This window comes from Anolis carolinensis, chromosome 5 (assembly GCF_035594765.1).
Source record: "Anolis carolinensis isolate JA03-04 chromosome 5, rAnoCar3.1.pri, whole genome shotgun sequence".
NCBI classification, from domain to species: Eukaryota; Metazoa; Chordata; class Lepidosauria; order Squamata; family Dactyloidae; genus Anolis; species Anolis carolinensis.
The window spans coordinates 88085161-88103146 of NC_085845.1; the positions used below are offsets into that span (position 1 = coordinate 88085161).

The 17986-nt window shown below is 42.2% G+C and overlaps 1 protein-coding gene across 3 annotated transcripts in view; it reads right to left on the reverse strand.

Moving 5' to 3' along the window:
* Positions 1-17986, reverse strand: part of sema3c (semaphorin 3C) — a 308538-nt gene that overhangs the window by 270010 nt on the left and 20542 nt on the right. The window contains exon 1 of one of the 3 annotated variants that reach the window (XM_062981736.1): positions 5660-5739. The exons of the other annotated variants lie outside the window; for them this stretch is intronic. The gene's annotated coding sequence lies outside the window, so the exon portion shown is untranslated. Of the gene's footprint in view, positions 1-5659; positions 5740-17986 lie in introns of those variants that run through there. 3 annotated transcript variants of the gene reach the window in all.

Sequence of the window (17986 nt, forward strand, 5' to 3'; positions counted from 1 at the left end):
GGAACCATAAAGTCATCTTGGAGGACTTAGAGCTTCTTAGAAAGGTGGTCTCTCAGGTTAAAAAAAATAGTGTTGTTTTTTTTTTAATTTGGAGCTTTCAATTTTCACCAGAGTCTTGTGCCCCTAACCCCTATAAAAGTTCAGTGCTTATATTTCCCTTAGCTGTGTAAGCCCTCTTGAATTCAAAACTTGGCAAAAGGTAGGGCTGATGGGGGGATGATGATGATGATGATGATGACATACTAAATGTATCCTTGTCAGAGCTGTTGTGGGGTGAAAAATCTCACTGATTGAATTTTCCCAGTGAACTTCCCTTTCTATCTAATAGCACTGGAAGATACAGCAGTCGTACTGAGCATTCTCTTGAGATCTTCATAGGTTAGGAGGATTCGTAGAAGACCAGTATTCAAAAGTGACACCTGCATCATTAAGGAGGCTTTGACACTGTAGTACACTTTAATCCATATTGGGAAAGGATGCATATAAAATCTGGCAATCTTGTTAGAGTTGTTAGATAGAAGAATTCCTTGAAAAGTGTTTTGGAATTTTCATACCAGAGATTTTGTGAACACCAATAATAAATTACACTTTGGTCAATTAGTTGTTCACACAATTGTGGGACGTCTGGTGAAACTTTAACAGATACTGTGCACCCAAAGCATCAGTTTTCCTTGCTAGATATAGTTTCTACGAAGACCATATTTTATATCTCAGAGTAAGCCTTTAGGCATCTATAAATTCCAAATGTTTTTGTCAGATCTTAAGATGTATTGCCTTCAGTATGACTTCACAACTTCTAGCATTTGTAGGCAATCAAGGGTAATTGTCATTCAAAGAAGGGATAAAAGCAATCCTTCATTCAACAACTGATGTAGCATGAAAGTAAAAATCCAATCCAGACTCAGAAAAGATGTTTACCCCATATATATATATATATATATATATATATATATATATATATATCTATCCATCCATCCATCGTTGTGGAAATACCCTGAAGGTTGCTTTAAGTGGTTTTGTCTTTGATGCAATACACTAACATAAATATTTCATCTCTTGCATTATGAATAGAAAACCCTGCCATAAAAAGGTCTCTGTATATTTAAAAAAGAGGGAAACAATCCTGCCCTGGGAACTAGGTTTCATTTTTTCAATCCTACCTATGCTGCTTTTTGAGCTAGTCTTGGAAATTTGTTTTTAAATTTGGGGTAGATGAAATCTATCAGTTACGCTTCCCATTTTTAATTTGAGATCTTTCTCAATTAATGGACTTCAATGCAAACAAAAATCTCCATTATCTGCCTTGGCCAAATTCAACAAATACAGCTGTTCCTGGGATGGAAGGCCATGTTACAAGTTAGTCTGACACAGCTGTTAAGTATGAAAGGGGGAAAATGAAGTAGCAATTCAGAATCAGAACCACAAGCTAAATGCATTGAACTAAGCATTCAAAACTTTTCTGGATTTATGGGCAAGTCCACTAGTCTTCATTTCCTCTATATTTATTAACATTTTAAACTATTTCTCAGACTTGTGAAGAAATATTGCAATGTTATTAGTACAGTCAAGTCAAAAATCACTATGAAACAGTAAAGAGAAGAGAGACTGTCTCACTTCTCTTCATCTTACGGTGACAAAAGGCGATATATCTCCCCAAAATGTTTTTAAAGCCTTCAAAATCTACATACACAGTTACATTTCTTTATGCATGAAGTCTGATGACTGATTTATCTGAATATTGCTTTAAAGAATATGTGAAATAAAATATTAGAGGTGTGCATGATACCTAAAAACCGTACAGTTTTTGGTTCCATTTCTGGCTCCCCCTCCCCGTTCCGTTTCCTGGGATTTCCCAAAATCGGGAGGGGGTGCCTTTTTGTTCTGATAAGATTTGGTCCATTGGCACCAATGGGAAAACTTTAGAGGCTTATTTCTCCATCATTTTTAGGCCTATCAGGATGAAATTTGCCTCACTTGTAGGCCACATTTGCAACTGTATGCCTACCAAGTTTCTTGGGAAATTTTAAAAGTTTTTACCATAACTTTTTTTTTAAAAAAAAAAAACCCTCAAGAGGGAGTTTAGAATTGAAAAACCGTCTAGTGCCCATCACAATCAGGCCTCTGATTGACTGAGAAAGAAAGAAAGAGAAGAGAGAGAGAGAGAGAGAGAGAGAGAGAGAGAGACATAGATTCCCACCATACCCCGGGAGGGAGTGTAGAGGTTCCTTTAATGCCTGTGCCATGCAAGGTGTTGCTTGGAAAGTGAATTCCCAGTGGGGCCCTCTGTAGAGAAAAGGCCTGTGGAAGCCTTTCCCACCTTTTTTCTCGCTTTCTCTTTCTCTTTCTCCAGCCTTACTTACCTCAAACTGTTGCTCTGCAGGGGGAAGGGGGCTTCAGGAAGGAATGGAGGAGGTTTCCAGGAAAGAAAGAAGAGGAGGAGCCACTGCGAAGTGGCCGCTCTTGCTTGATTTTTGAGGCCACCCACACACCACAGCCTTCCCTTCAGGTGGAGTGTCATTCAGCCTCATCACGCTTATTAGCTGAAAGATTTGGCTGCTCATGATCCATTTTGCTTAAGGCTTCAGCTGGGTCCTATCTGGACTGCTGGATCACCAAATTTTCCCGAATCGCCAAATAAATTGTGTTGTCGAAGGCTTTCATGGCTGGGATCACAGGGTTGTTGTATGTCTTTCGGGCTGTGTAGCCATGTTCCAGAAGTATTCTCTCCTGACGTTTCGCCCACATCTATGGCAGGCATCCTCAGAGGTTGTGAGGCATGGATAAACTAGGCAAGGAAGGTAAATATATATCTGTGGAGAGTCCAGGGTGTGACAAGAGTCCTTTGTCAGTTGGAAGTCAGCACTAATGTTTCAGTTAATCATCCTAATTAGCATTGGAAAGATTTGTCTCTTGCCTGGGGGGCATCCTTTCTTCAGAGTCATTAGCCATCCTTGGGGCTCATCTGCCCTCAGAGTGTTGCTTCCCATCTACTGTTCTGATTTTTGAGTTTTTTAATACTGGTAGCCAGATTTTGTTCATTTTCATGGTTTCCTCCTTTCTGTTGAAGTTGTCCACATGCTTGTGGATTTCAATGGCTTCTCTGTGTAGTCGGAGTGGTCAAGCATTTCTGTGTCCTCAAATAATATACTGTGTCCAGGCTGGTTCATCAAGTGCTCTGCTATGGCTGATTTCTCTAGTTGAGTGAGTCTGCAGTGCCTTTCATGTTCTTTGACTCGTGTTTGGATGCTACGTTTGGTGGTCTCTATGTAGATTTGTCCACAGCTGCATGGTATCCAGTAGACTCCTGCTGAGGAGAGAGGATCCAGTTTAGGTGGTTTAGTTCACTTTGGAGGAGGTGAGGTTCGCAGATTCTTTGTGCATGGTCTGTCGGGGCTTTGATTGTGCTTCTTTTTTGACTTGGGTGATGAATCTGCGAACCTCATCTCCTCCAAGGTGACCTAAACTACCTAAACTGGGCTCTACAGGCCAATGGATACTCCACCACAGACATCAGAAGTGCTGCAAGGCCAAGAACAAGCCATGAGAGTCAAGACAAAGATCCACCCAGAGGAAAGGTGTTCTTACCATACATCAAGGGAACCACTGACCGCATAGACAAACTGATGAAGAAGCACAACCTACAAACTATCTACAGACCCACAAAGAAAATCCAACAAATGCTACAGTCAGCGAAAGACAAGAGGGATCCTCTCTCCTCTGCAGGAGTCTACTGGATACCATGAAGCTGTGGACAAGTTTACATAGGGACCACCAAATGCAGTGCCCAAACACGAGTCAAAGAACATGAAAGGCACTGAGACTCACTCAACCAGAGAAATCAGCCACAGCAGAGCACTTGATGAACCAACCTGGACACAGTATATTATTTGAGGACACAGAAATGCTTGACCACTCCAACAACTATCATGTCAGACTACACAGAGAAGCCATTGAAATCCACAAGCATGTGGACAACTTCAACAGAAAGGAGGAAACCATGAAAATGAACAAAATCTGGCTACCAGTATTAAAAAAACTCAAAAATCAGAACAGTAGGTGGGAAGCAACACTCTGAGGGCAGAGGAGCCCCAAGGATGGCTAATGACTCTGAACAAAGGATGCCCTCCAGGCAAGAGACAAACCTTTCCAATGCTAATTAGGGTGATTAGCACTGGCTTCCAACTGACAAAGGATTCTTGTCACACTCTGGACTCTCCACAGATATATATTTACCTTCCTTGCCTAGTTTATCCATGCCTCACAACCTCTGAGGATGCCTGCCATAGATGTGGGTGAAACGTCAGGAGAGAATACTTCTGGAACATGGCCACACAGCCCGAAAGACATACAACAACCCCGCCAAATAAATTCTTGCACATACCTACAAAATATAGGCTATAACCCTAATAAAAAAGCTAGCACATATGTTAAGACTAGCAAAAAAGAGAAATAAAAGACTTATTTTACATTACATGGAAACCATTTGATAGTTATATGTGTCAAACAGTGGCAAATTTAAACCAAATTCAAGGAAAATTTTGGATTAGCAATGTGATAAACACCACTATTAAAACATACAATTGAATATATTAAAATGCAGTTGTAAAAGATTTGACTGAAATATATTTTCAAAGTGCATTATGTATCTGAGAGAAGAATGGGAGGGGGTGGATTTGTTTGAAATGTAGGGGGCAACTTGTTGCATAAGACATATTGGATTACTGTTGACTGTCAATAAGATTGATAAAATGGGGGGAGTAGGAAAAATGCTGTGTGGTGGCTAGAGTTGACTTGTTCTCTTTTCTCACATGACTTCAGGCAACTTCTTTTCTATTCAGTTCTGTCTCAATGTCAAAATAAAGCTGGAGGAGGTAAAAGGACCTGACGGGTATTCAGTACCCTTTAAACCAGAAATGTAATGTAAATATTTTTCTCTCTCTTTGTCCCCTCTTTAATCTATCTGATTCATTCATGTACAATGATTATATAGGTTGTCACCATCAGCAAGAGCCACATTTACTCACAAGTAAGTTAGCCAGAGTTTAGGGCCTCAAATTAAGAAAAACCTCTGATTAGGAGGACCTTTACTGTATTTTTCTTGATTCGGCAACTTAGAACAACATGTCATGAACATTCAGCCCCTGTGGCAACACTATGTTGGGAAATGTAAAATAGTGCTAGAAAAATAAAGCAAACTAGTCAAATTAGCAAGATAGAAGGTTAACCACTACCAGTCCCACACTCACATACACAGAGTAAGGCGCACACAGTGACTAAGAGAAAAAGAAGCAAACCTAATCTTCTTTTGTAAAACACATAAAATAACTTTATACTTACAAATGCATGTGCATGGCATTAGTTGTGTGAAAATGTTAGTGTCATTATGTTAGGCTCTGCAGAACACTTGTTCTTATGAGAGGAGAAAATAGCTGTGAGGTATGCAATATAGAAAGGAAAAGAAACCTAACAAATGGAAAATCACCATATGCCTAAGCTTTCTATAGAGTGATACATAAACTGGCAATTAATGAATGGAGACATGAAAAGATAGTTCATTCTAACATGCTGAGAAGTAAAGGTATATAAGCTTTCATTTGCTTCTATCATTATTATTTGCACCTATTTCCAGAATCATCATCAATAAGGAAAGGTTGCTTACTTGTAACTGTCTTTCCTCGAGTGGCCATCTGTGAAATGCACACCTGTGGTATTTCCTGTGCCAAGCAGCTGTTTTCTGGATACTTTTAACTAGCTCTTCAATTAGTGGACTCCAGCCCTGCCCTCTTCCATTAGGATAAATCATGGCCTCAGCTGCTGGCCCTTTAGTTCCAGAGCTGGAAAGCAGCAGCTCTGGACAAGGCATGACTATGAGATGAGGATGGGAGGGTTGTGTGAATTTCACAGCCTGCTGCTCGAGGAAAGACTGTTACAGGTAAGCAACCTTGCTTCTCCTTCATGGTGTCTGTGAAATGCACAACTGTGGTAGATTGGCAAGCCTTCCAAGAGGAGGAGGGAGTCATGCCAATGCGGAAAATAGAACTGCTCTACCAACTGTTGTGTCTCTTTTAGCAAGGAGATCAAGTTTGTAATGAGACACAAAAGTGAGCAGCATAGACCATATTGCTGCTCGACAATGTCTTCTAGCGGTACGCCCCTGAGGAACGTGGTAGAAGCAGCCATTTCTCTAGTGGAATGAGCTGTCACTCCAGTTGTTAAGTCTAGTCCTGCTATCTTGTAGGCCAGTTTGATAGTAGATACAATCCAGCCTGAAAATCTCTTACTGGAGACTGGAAGGCCTGCTGCATCTTCACGGTACAGTAGAGTCTCACTTATCCAACACTCACTTATCCAACGTTCTGGATTATCCAGCTCATTTTTGTAGTCAATGTTTTCAATACATCATGATATTTTGGTGCTAAATTCATAAATACAGTAATTACTACATAGCATTACTGCGTATTGAACTACTTTTTGTCAAATTTGTTGTATAACATGATGCTTTGGTGATTAACTTGTAAAATCATAACCTAACCTTTTCCTTAATGCCTCCTTATTATCCAATATATTCGCTTATCCAACATTCTGCCGGCCCGTTTATGTTGGATAAGTGAGACTCTACTGTACTTTAGGAATAGCCTTGTTGATTTCCTAAAGAAAGCAGTTCTTTGGACATAAAAAGCCAGGGTTCTACGTATGTCCAATAATCATCAATAAATATTATGTCATTCAAAAGAGTCCTCATTCGTTCCTTGAATCTGATCTGACAAACCATGAGCATATCAGTCCTCCGTGTTCAACACGGTTTGCATACACCATTTTACCTGTTGGAGGTGCTTTCATGACATGGAGAGTGGGTGTGACAACTGCTTTAAAATAATGGTGCTCTTCAAATATATTTCTCATTTGTCTCTAAATAATTATAGGGCTTTAATGTTCTGTTATCTACATCCTTTGCTTCCATTTCTAGATCCCTTTAACATTTGAACTCAAGATTAATTACATATCAGGACATTCCCATATATCATCACAACCTAACATATGAAAATGTCAACTGATAATATGGAAGGCAGTTAAATCTCATCATAACATAGTATGTCTTGAAAACTGTTGGTTCAGAAGGAGCTTTAAAGTTTTATTTTACCATTTTAAATTTTAATCCAGCATGAGTGTATCGAGATACATGTTGACATTTTAATGTTTAAGATGACATAGGCATTTCTTGAAGTATGGAGTCCATTAGCAGAAATAGGTAGCAGTGGAGATACAGCCTTGCTATTTCACTGTAGGAAGGTATACTGTGTTGAAAAATGTAATCTAGTTTTCCCTAACATGATGGCTTCCTGATGTGTTGTATAATTTTCATAAATTCCTAGCGAGTATGCCAAATGGTAGCAGGATAATGGGAACAGAACTCCAATACCCTTGAAGGGCACCACTTTGGGGAAGATACTGTGACCTATTAAAATGGGTGTCTTATGATAACGGCGCTCCATGCAGTCATGCCGGCCACATGACCTTGAAGGTGTCTACGGGCAATGCTGGCTCTTCGGCTTAGAAATGGAGATGAGCACCAACCCCCAGAGTCAGACATGACTGGACTTAACGTCAGGGGAAACCTTTACCTTTTACCTTATGACTTCATCAGATAGACACCATCAGATGATACAGCCATACTTCCGGTCATCTCTCCTCCCCCCTCCCCAGTCACAGAACTACTGAACTATTGTTAATTTGGGCTGGTCTGTGATCATGGAGAGAAATTGTGAAATTAGTAAAAATAGTATGAAAGACCTTTTATTTTGTTTCAAAATGACATGTGATGTCTCCCATTTTGGCACTTGGCATAGTAAAGAGGGACATTCTGATGGGCGGCCCTTAGAGCAACAAGCTGTCATCCCTGTTTATAGAAATGCATGATTACTCCTTCACAATTTTTTAAAATTAGAAATGATGGATATTATGGAACAGAGGCATTGGAGAACTGAGAGAATGGGTGGCTTTCCTTTGCTGGTTGCTTTAAATGTATTATTCTTTACTCTTAAGTTCTTTTATTGTTTTCCAAAAGATTACTTGGCTTTCTTATTGCACTGCTATCCTATTATTGTATTTCAAATTGTAATTTGATAATAATTGAGTCTGTTTTTATTTTGAGATGTCCATGTAAGAACTCCAACTCCAAATGGTAATAAATATTAAATAACTTTTTGTTATTATTTCCTGTTATGATACATATGCCATCCTATGTAAGGAATCCTTTTGGATATAATAGAAAATTTAAGATGTGGCTCATCAGTAGAAATACTTATCTAAAAACAAAAAAATAAACATGCAAGGGGGGGGAAGGCTTCTTGGCTCAGCATGATGAGGAAGGTATTGGGTGCCTAAGGGGAAGCACTTTAAAGTTTGATACATCTGATGAGAGGAAAAGTCACAAAATCAGGCAATGGAGGACTTTTTTTTCGTGTCAGGAGCAACCGGAGTTGCTTCTGGAGTGAGAGAATTGGCCATCTGCAAGGACGTTGCCCAGGGGACGCCCGGATGTTTTTGATGTTTTTACCATGGTTGTAGGAGGCTTTTCTCATGTCCCTGCATGGAGCTGGAGCTGATAGAGAGAGCTCATCCGCACTCTCCCCGGGTGGGATTCGAACCTGGCAGCCTTCAGGTTAGCAACCCAACCTTCAAGTCACAAGGCTTTTATCCTCTAGGCCACCAGAGGCTCCTAATGGAGGACTGAAAGGTACTATCTGTTTAAGATTCTTTACCTTACAAAATGACACACATACACCCCCGCCACACACACACACACACACACACACACACAGAGCCGTCTGATAAGATCCCTAGAAATCAATAGGAAAATTCATCCAACCACAGTTTGGTTGAATTCTGCATTGGTTAAAATAATTTCACTCTCCAGCTCATTAAACTGCAAACCAACATAAATGAAAGAGCAACTATTTCATGTTCTGTTATCCCTGCATCAGATCCAAGCTACAATGAATAGTCACTATAAACAAGATCATAACTAGAGCTATTCATGGGGCCCCTTATTTGGTTCAGCCCCTAATTTGGTTCTTCATTCTGGTGAAAGGGGTGATTTGGGAATTCCCCCCAATCACTCTATAAATTGCCGGGTTCTTACCAAGCTGTTATGAGTCATCACTCGGAGTCCAAAGGTTGAGGACAAAAACACCTTTATTTGTAGCTACAGGTAGACGATGACCACACGTAGTGGTGGGGTCAGTAAAGATCGTCTCCCCCGACTCAAGCTCTGGGGTCCTTTTTATACCCTGGTTGTTTACAGATTTCTAGTTCCTCTTTCTGAACTAAATTTTACTGGAAATTCCCAGTTCAGTTTGTGGTGAGCTAGAATTTCCTGAGTTGTCAACAACTTCTAACCACAACTTTCGACAGGTGCAAGCAAAACACATGTAATTTATATATTGCATACATTTCTCAGAATCGGCTGACCACAACTGAATTCTTGCTTAAACATAAACACATGATGTCCTAAGACAGCAAGTTTGCAAACTTTATACTTATGGGGGACAGACTGATCCCTGGATTTTTAAAGCAGACAGGCATTCTAAAATGGAGTCACTTTGGCCAAGGCCAAGTGACCCCTTCATTCCCCCGTTTTTTCTTGTAACCAAGGAAGACATTTTCTTGGTTACACAGGCTATTTCACCTTCCCAATTACAGTGGGGTGGTGTCTTGTTCCATGGTGTTTAACTGCATGTACATGACACGCTGAACTTCCCTGCGCTGAGTGAAAATATCAGTGATCAGTCTGGCAACCATGTTTCTCAAGCACAACATGATACATGGCAGAAAAAGCAAGGCAAGAATTACAATCAGCAAAATTACAAACAATATTTTGATGAGGTCCCTCAGCCACCAGATATCCGGAAAAAAATTCAAAAGCCAATCAATCCAGCCGGTTCCCTTTGGGGTGTATTTAGCCCTTATGGTGAAGACAACGCTGTTAATCTTGGCCACATCAGATTCAATAACTCCAGACTCATTGATGTAATGGCAGCAGGTTATATTTAACCATACACATAAACCGCCTTCTGCCGCCAAAAGGTAATCTAGCGCCATCTTGTGTTGCATGAGAACTCCTGTCAATGAATCAATTTCGGTCTGGAGTGCTTTTATGCCAAAGACAGTCTGATTAGCCATAATTTCCAGCTGTGCGGAAATCCTTCTCAGTTGTTTAACATTTAGGGCAGCTCCCACCCAAGGAAACAGAATTGCTCCAAATCGTTCTCCCTCATTTAGGTACGTATTATCAGGATTGTAGCCACGTTTTTCATCATATGATCTTTTAGGCCTGTTCCACCGGTCAGTTGCTCCCAATGCTTGCAGGGGCTGCTCTCGCGGGTGTATCTCAATATTGGTGGGGACTAGGGTACCAATGGTGCAGGTACCAACCCACAGTGGGGGCAAGACTTTACCTCCCCACTTCCCACATATCCAGAAATATCCCGGAGGCAATCCTCCCATGGCATGGTTGTCAAGCAAAATACCGGGCCTTGGCCTACCAGGAATTTGATATTCCATTGGGAAGTTTCCTCGTGTCCGGACCAGATCTTGCCGCGGTGGGGGTGCAGCTCTCGCCACTGGTGATCGTGGTGAAGGTTCAGCACCACCCACAGGCAGTTGTGGTGGAGCCGCCGCTCCCGCCACAGGTGGCTGAATTGCTGCCTGAGGCAGCTCCGACCCGGGCTTAACCACATACATCTTAGGGGGGTTATTTGCTTTCCCATTACGTGCCGGACGAGAGGGTGGTGTCTTGTCATCACCCTCTGGCGAGGAAGCTTGCCTTCTTAATCTTTGTGGTTGTGGCTGTTTAACTCTATGGTGTATATTGTCATAGTATACAGGGAGAGAGAAATTACAATGGGGGTAATCTCCTACCTCTATAAGGGTGGCTTGGGGATAATTCTTATGTTCAATCTCTGAGATCCCATCTTTTGATCGTGTCAAACAAGCTGATGCGGTTGGTGCAGATTCATCATGGGCCAACATAAATTGAGCTGAATCAGTCAACCCCTCATGGTCAGCGTATGTCCAAGGGGTGAACAGTTTCCATCCACTTAGATCCAGCAATGGACCTGCTTTCATGACCCAACCCTCATATTGGGAACGAGGGCTATGGGCACAAACCCAGCAGTCTTTTACTTCTGCTTCCTTTACTATATCTTTAATTAGTTGGTGGAACATGTTCCTGTCCCAACCCATATGTGCCTGCACCAACGGCATCATGATCAACATTAAAAAGCACAATTGTGTCCTCATCTTTACCCTTGTGTTTGTCCTCAATATTACAACACTTTAGCCAACACAGAAACAGAATACAACCCACACAGGTACCCACAATTCCCCACACCCAAACCCAAGTGTCCATTCGGTCTTTTGGGACACTCTCGGAAGTGTACCCTCCTTCCTTCTTCAAGGCGGTTCTTGGTAACCTGACCTCTGGGGCTAGCTCTAGGTAGCTTCGGGCCCCTCCTCTTCAGGGCAGCTCTTGGTAGCTTGACCCTTAGGGTGTGTGAGTTTGAGTGGATTGTCCTTATGCAGGTTTACCTTCCAGGAGTCAGGATCTTTGGTGGTGTAGTCCCTTTTTGATGCAAGTGTAATGTACCCCGGCTTCACATCTCTTAACTTCACAGTAGTAGGAGTTATCAGGACCACCTCCAGTGGTCGAACGCCTCCAGTGGTTCTTTCCACCTTAGCCGAGGGGATTACACTGCCAATTTTTCAGCCAACCCTGGTCTCCTGGTAAGAAAAAATGTAGCGCAGTAACGGGAAAAGGGATGACACCAGCATACTTATATAGTTTATTTTAACAACATGTCCAGAGATTGGACTTCCCTTCAGAGCCCTGTTCGTTCTTTCCTCGAAGACTAAGGTCAATAACACAATGCAACTTCCAAGCGGTTCCTAACAACTGAGTTAGGCACCCAAGGACCTGGTGCACAAAGGCAGAGCCTTTGCCACCTGGTGAACAAATGGCTAGGCCATTGTCAACCCCAATGTGTAGAGCATCCCGTACCTAGGGATTGCATCCCTTGACATGGCACGCCTGACCTCTACAACTCTCTCAGCAGTGGTTGGCACCCCCACCCTGAGTATATAATCACAAAACTCTAGACCCTTGGCATCTTCGGCGAAATCAACTACTAAGGACTTAAAGAATTACATTTTAACAACAAGACGCCAGCCCATAAACATCCAGGGCTGGGTCCACTAGCCCGGCTGCAACCGGGCCCCAACTGGGCTGGTCTCCCTGGAACACAGCAGCCAAAACCTTGGCTCTATGAGACGCTCTCGCCTCCTCCCGTTTCACTTGCATAGCCTCTCGAGACAAATAAACCTGATTTGCAATTTCCAATATCCTTTCTAATGTCAGGTGGGCCAACCCCACCTCCTTCTGCAACTCTCTCCGTATGTCTGGCCAACATTGGCTGATGAAAACACTTTTCAACACTATCTTTCCATCGGCATGATCATTCCAATCCTTCATATCATAAGGAGAAAACTTCTCAAATGCTTCTCTAAGCCTCTCCAAAAATGCCACCGGACTTTCATCCTGCTCCTGTTCCATCTGGTAAATCCTTCTTACATTGGGAACTCTTGGAGTTCCTTTCTTCAAAGCACAAACAATTAACTTCTGGTACAATCTCAAAGAATCCCTACCATTTGCTGTATTTGGATCCCATCGAGGGTCTACTCTCACTGGGAACACTTTTTCCTGGTATACATCAACAGCATCTAAACTATTTGAGTTTGCATGTTCTCTCACAGCCTCTTGTCTACCTACTTGAGTCAACAACACTCTTTCTTCTGCGGTCAGCAACATTTCTATCAACTGCTTCAAATCCATCCAACTAGGATTATGTGTCAGAATGATACCTTCAACCAGATTTGCCATGCCCCTTGGATCTTCTGTCCAAGCGGGGCGGGCCTTTTTGATATTCAAAATATCTAGAGAGGTGAAGGGTTTATACTGAAACAGATTCCTAGTTCCAAACCTATGGTTCCCTTGATCATCTGGAGAAATGGGCACCAGCTGTGGTGACTCAACTTCACTTAACTTTCCATACCTACGAGCCCTTCTCATTTGCTCCAATTCCTCAAGTGCCTGTGCTTTTGCTCCATTCAGATTCCATTCACTTTCTTCCGGGGGTAGGTATGGTCCGAGGCTAGAACCCATCACAGGCTCCCGCACAGGGACTCTAGCAGCTGCAGTGGGGTGGAATCTCCCCATTGCACCTCCCCCTTTAAGTGGTGACAGTGGAGGATAGAGGGCAGGTGTATATGGGCGAGCCGGCATAGGTTCATGGGCCGGATCCCCTGAATTTGGATAGGGGAGGTACTGCCTTCCCCATTTCTTTCCCATTGGGGTGTCAATTTCCCTTTGGGAATCACCTGAACCAACTCCTCTCTTCCTCTCGGTCATCACATCATCCACATTCATGCATTCACATTCTCCCAACCATTCAGGTTGTTTTCGCACCACATCATACCAAGCAGAGATGTATTTGAACTGATTTGGATGCACGTCTGCAACAAATCTATAAACACTTAAAATCAGAACAGGATCGAGTGAACCTTTGGAAGGCCACTGGGGAGTGAGGGGAAATGAGACCCATTCTAACTCACACAACGCACGCAACTTATTTGGCCTCATTCCTTTCTCAGTAGTGTACTTCTTAAATTGCTCAAAATTATTTAACATACATTGGAGGGGGGTCATGGACCCTCCCGATTCTTTTGATTCTTTCCCACCCATGGTGGTATGTAAAAAAACCAATTTCCTAATGGAGTATGCCCCCGGACCGTGTTTGGATCACCCGTGCACGTCTTGTTACTAGGGTTTGCCTCCTAGACCCGATTGGATCTCCCTTTTCAGGTCTTTCCTAGAGCTCTTTTCTCCCTATGGGGTTCTCTTGGTTCCCAAGGGATTCCTACGGGACCTGGAACTATCTTTACAATTTAAAACTTCCCTCCCCGCAAAGCTTCTTCTTTCCCACCCACTGGGGTGTGAAAGATCAACCCAACAACAACAACAAGCGGTTCAAGAGGTATACTTGCCTAATTTTCGTCCCGTCCCGCGGCGGCCGCCTTTCCACGAGTGGTGGTTGTCTCACAACTTCTGTTTTGGAGGAGAGCACGCCTTCCCTTACCTCGGGTGATGTGAAGGGAACCACCGGTCTTTACCTCTATTAAGAGGCCGTGGCCACGTCTCGGTGCGGACCGTACGCAGCACCCTGGAAGGGGAGGGAGCACGCCTTGCTCCCAAGAGCAACTCCGAGTGGACTTCAACAGAGTCTTGGCAAAACTACAAATCCCAAAATTCCGGGCCCCACGTTGGGCGCCAGAAATGAAAGGGGTGATTTGGGAATTCCCCCCAATCACTCTATAAATTGCCGGGTTCTTACCAAGCTGTTATGAGTCATCACTCGGAGTCCAAAGGTTGAGGACAAAAACACCTTTATTTGTAGCTACAGGTAGACGATGACCACACGTAGTGGTGGGGTCAGTAAAGATCGTCTCCCCCGACTCAAGCTCTGGGGTCCTTTTTATACCCTGGTTGTTTACAGATTTCTAGTTCCTCTTTCTGAACTAAATTTTACTGGAAATTCCCAGTTCAGTTTGTGGTGAGCTAGAATTTCCTGAGTTGTCAACAACTTCTAACCACAACTTTCGACAGGTGCAAGCAAAACACATGTAATTTATATATTGCATACATTTCTCAGAATCGGCTGACCACAACTGAATTCTTGCTTAAACATAAACACATGATGTCCTAAGACAGCAAGTTTGCAAACTTTATACTTATGGGGGACAGACTGATCCCTGGATTTTTAAAGCAGACAGGCATTCTAAAATGGAGTCACTTTGGCCAAGGCCAAGTGACCCCTTCACTGGATCAATCTATATCAAATCCAATTGTACAAAATTCTGTCTCAAAATTCAGAAATCCATATTGTGAGTTCTCTCCCACTGAGTTATATTAGAAATACAGAAACCTCCTGCTTGTAGTCAAAAGAGATGTGGAATGGATTTTTTTAAAAAATAGGCAATAACCTTTTTTCTGATTCATAGTAAAGGAAATGTATTTTACAATATTTCTTCCATGAAACTAGTATGGAAAATCGTTCATTATAACTGGCAATTATGCACACTGCCTTGATGCCTTTAAAAAAATATGTACAATGAGATAGGAAACAGCTCTGTTTTATGGGAAGATGCAGGTTTTTATTTAGGGGATCTTTGTGGAAATTTGAGATTTGATTCATCATCTCGCTTTCACACTATAGAATTATAGCACTATGATTCCATTTTAATTGTCAAGGCAACATCCTATAGAACCCATGACTTCTACTTTGATTAGGCACTAGAGCTCTCTGACTGAGATTTCAAAATAATCCTCCCACAACTTCCATGGTGTTTAAAGTGGAAGCATAGTGCTACACTGTGTGGTGTGAATTGCCTTTTAAGTGTTTCAGTTGATGACAGAAGTATATTTTAACAAAAGAAAAATACTTAAAATGGCATTTCAAGGGATGACATGCTACAATATACAAATTAACAACATTATTATTAAAAAGTCAAATATAACAATAATTGTCTTCTCTGACATTCAAAATAGCTAGTAATAAAAATTCCCAAATATAAATCATATTGAGCTCATTGTTCCAAAACAAAAAAAAAATGCATCCTACCCTTTTGCTGTGCAGAATGTCTGCTGATGCCAAACAATATTTTTATTGTGTTGTCGAAAGCTTTCATGGGCGGGATCACAGGGTTGTTGTATGTCTTTTGGGCTGTTGGCCATGTTCCAGAAGTATTCTCTCCTGACGTTTCACCCACATCTATGGCAGGCATCCTCAGAGGTTCTGAGGCATGGATAAAACTAGGCAAGGAAGGTAAATATATATCTGTGGAGAGTCCAGGGTGTGACCAGAGTCCTTTGTCAGTTGGAAGCCAGCGCTAATGTTTCAGTTAATCACCCTAATTAGCATTGGAAAGGTTTGTCTCTTGCCTGGGGGGCATTCTTTGTTCAGAGTCATTAGCCGTCCTTGGGGCTTCTCTGCCCTCATCAGTTTGCCTATGCGGTCAGTGGTTCCCTTGATCTATGGTAAGAACTGACCGCATAGGCAAACTGATGAAGAAGCACAACCTACAAACTATTTACAGACCCACAAAGAAAATCCAACAAATGCTACGGTCAGCGAAAGACAAGAGTGATCCTCTCTCCTCTGAAGGAGTCTACCAGATACCATGCAGCTGTGGACAAGTCTACATAGGGACCACCAAATGCAGCGCCCAAACACGAGTCAAAGAATATGAAAGGCACTGCAGACTCACTCAGCCAGAGAAATCAGCCATAGCAGAGCACTTGATGAACCAGCCTGGACACAGTATATTATTTGAGAACATAGAAATGCTGGACCACTCCAACAACTATCATGTCAGACTACACAGAGAAGCCATTGAAATCCACAAGCATGTGGACAACTTCAACAGAAAGGAGGAAACCATGAAAATGAACAAAATTTGGCTACCAGTATTAAAAAACTCAAAAATCAGAACACTCTCAGGGCAAGCAACACTCTCAGGGCAGAGGAGCCCCAAGGACGGCTAATGACTCTGAACAAAGGATGCCCCCCAGGCAAGAGACAAACCTTTCCAATGCTAATTAGGATGATTAACTGAAACATTAGCGCTGGCTTTCAACTGACAAAGGACTCTTGTCACACCCTGGACTCTCCACAGATATATATTTACCTTCCTTGCCTAGTTTATCCATGCCTCACAACCTCTGAGGATGCCTGCCATAGATGTGGGTGAAACATCAGGAGAGAATACTTCTGGAACATGGCCACACAGCCCAAAAGACATACAACAACCCAATATTTTTATTCTACTTGGATTTACTTTTCAGCAATGCAATAAAATGGCAAGACACCATAGCTTGCCAGATACTATCCAGTTATAATTGCATTTAACTATGCTTAACTCTTTTCTAGAGGTGACTGTTATTATGCCTGTAATACCCTTTTACCTATCAAGTCTGCTCAGTGCATTTAATGTGTAACTCTAATATAGGATTGATGCTACGTAGTGTCCTACTTCTAGCATGTAGTTCTAAGAACGTTTTCATTAAGGAACACTGACATGTATTACTGCTGTATAACAACAACAACAACAACAACAACCTGCTGATGACCCAAAATGCAGACTGTGCAAGGAAGCTGATGAAACCATTGATCATATCCTCAACTGCTGTAAGAAAATCGCACAGACAGACTACAAACAGAGGCACAACTATGTGGCCCAAATGATTCATTGGAACTTATACCACAAGTACCACCTCCCTGCAGTAAAGAACTGGTGGGATCACAAACCTGCAAAAGTATTGGAGAATGAGCACGCAAAGATACTGTGGGACTTCCGAATACAGACTGACAAAGTTCTGGAACACAACACACCAGACATCACAGTTGTGGAAAAGAAAAAGGTTTGGATCATTGATGTTGCCATCCCAGGTGACAGTCGCATTGACGAAAAACAACAGGAAAAATTCAGCCGCTATCAGGACCTCAAGATTGAACTTCAAAGACTCTGGCAGAAACCAGTACAGGTGGTCCTGGTGGTGATGGGCACATTGGGTGCCATGCCAAAAGATCTCAGCCGGCATTTGGAAACAATAGACATTGACAAAATTATGATCTGCCAACTGCAAAAGGCCACCCTACTGGGATCTGCACACATCATCCGAAAATACATCACAGTCCTAGACACTTGGGAAGTGTTCGACTTGTGATTTTGTGATACGAAATCCAGCATATCTATCTTGTTTGCTGCATCATAATAAAACAACAACAACAACTTTATTTTTTGTATGCCGCCTCCATTTCCCCAACAGGGACTCGGAGCGGCTCACATGGGGACAAACCCAGTAGAGAAGTTT